We start from the raw sequence: 2,311 nt of genomic DNA, 5'->3' as shown, positions 1-2,311 counted from the left end.
GCGTCGTCGCGCGCCTCCAGCGCCGGCGCCCCGCGGCCGCCCGCCTCCGCCGCCGCCCGCTCAGCCGGCCGCGCCCTGCCCCTCCGCCGGGAGCCGCCGCCCCCGCGCGCCTCCCGCCGGACCTCGTCGCCTTCCTCCGCGCCTCGCCGTCCCGCCGGCCTCCTCCGCCCGTCGCCGGAGTTCGCCCGTCGCCGGAGTCCGCTCCGATCCGGATCCGGCAGCCTGGACTAGATCCACCAAGCCCCGGAACCAAACGCCTCCGCCCGCGCCCAGATCCCTCCGTCCCGGATATCCTCGTCCCGTTGACTTCTGCAGGGTATAAATTTCACCAAGTCCCTGTATTTTGTCATTATCATGTCATGTTCAACGCATCATATCTCTGCATCTGTAGCTCCGTTTCGTGCGTGTACTATGTCTAATTGTTCGTCTCAACGAGTACTTCATTTCATTCCATTGCATCATATTCATTTGAGCTCATCTTGATGCCTGAATCATCGTTGCAAGAGTGCTTCATAATGTTTTCTGCTGTCTGTTAACATAACGAGCTCATTTGTCATTTTTGCCATGATTGATGTGTGCATCCTATGAGGTTGATGTCTACATGTGTTTTGAACTATGCCATGCCATCTTTACAGTGGTGTATGCCATGTATTTTTCTGATCAATGTGGTGACTAGCACAAGCATGCAAACTAGGCATCGTGATGTTACTGATTTTAGTCCCTGTTCTGCTGTTATTTTGATGCCATGTAAACATGATGCTACAGAGAGATCCATGCATATTTTGAGATACTTCAGTAAGGGTGTTTTGAACATATGGTTGTTCTCTATCCATTCATGTCCTTTTTTGCAATTATGGAGTAGTCTAGCATGTCATTTTCGTGCTCTACTTTTGCTTCAAAATGTTTCCTGGCAAATTGTTTACATGTTATTCAATTTTGCCAAGGGTCTTGTAGTCGATCCGTGTATGATATGATGTTGTTCTTGCCATGTATAGCTTCTATGTCATGTCTACTTGATGTATGTATGCTTAGTTTATCATGAAATGCTCTGTAGTGAGTGCATCGAGCTCACGAAGATGCCTTCGTAATTCTGTCAATGACATGCTCTGTTTGCTGAATCTGTTAACGGAACTTGCTATGTTTACATGGGTGCCATCATATCTTCTGGTCCTTTTTGGCTCATGGTCAGTAAGGGACTCTTGTTCTATGCAATTAATAGATTCATTCCATGCCTTTGTTTGCCATGTTAAGTTCCTGTAACATGTTGTTTGATAGCTCTAAACATTGCAACCTGATGTTATTTTCTGCAAAGTCTGAACTGTTATTATTTGCAATCTTTCCATGTGTGTTTGAGCATGTTCTATTGATTTCTGGAGATAGCTCAGTGTTCATGTTTTGTTATGCTTTACCTGTACATCATGCCCATGTCTTTTGTTTTCATGTTGAGATGCTGTAGCATGTTGTTTTGATGCTTGCAATATGCCTAGTTGCTGTTTTGGACAGATTGTTGCTATAACTTGTATAGTGTGTGTGCGTTGAACCGTTGCTTCGTTTTGAGTGTGTTCTATATGAAACTTGCTTAGAATTGCATGTAGTTTCATATTATCAGGTTGCATCCTTATTTTGAGGTGTTTGCTTGATGTTTGTATGCATTTTGCATCAATGCCATGTTGAACTTGTTTTGCTCATATCTTCTAGGCCCTAGCTCCGAACTAAATGAACTTTATATGCAACTTGACTAGAATGTCGTGTAGATCATCTTTGCGCATCTTAACTTGCTGTTTAACAACTTGAACATAAGGTTTATTCAGATCTGGACCAACTTCGAAATTTGCATATGAGGACTTACCTGAATTGTTATATGTTGTTCCCGGCCTCATTTAAACTTGCCTTGATGTGTTGCTCTTGTTTGCATCATCTCTTGCCATGAGTAGCTTCATGTAGTCTGGTCATGCATCATGCTTGGTTGTGCATCATGTCTTGTATATGTGTGGTGTGTTTACCATGTTGTGTGCTTCTTATCAGTAGTTCCCGTTTCGTTGCGACCGTGAGGATTCATTCGTCTACGCTTGGTTCGGCTTCATCCGTTCGTCTTCTTCATGGACTCGTTCTTCTTCTTTGCGGGATTTCAGGCAAGATGACCGCTACCCTGGATCTCACTACTATCATTGCTATGCTAGTTGCTTCGTTCTATCGCTATGCTGCGTTACCTATCTTTTGCTCATCAAGCCTCCCATATTGCCATGAACCTCTAACCTTTGACACCCTTCCTAGCAAACCATTGCTTGGCTATGTTACCGCTTTGCTCAGC

Source organism: Triticum dicoccoides, chromosome 3B, assembly GCF_002162155.2.
Source record: "Triticum dicoccoides isolate Atlit2015 ecotype Zavitan chromosome 3B, WEW_v2.0, whole genome shotgun sequence".
Lineage (NCBI taxonomy): Eukaryota > Viridiplantae > Streptophyta > Magnoliopsida > Poales > Poaceae > Triticum > Triticum dicoccoides.
This window is presented reverse-complemented; position numbering follows the sequence as displayed.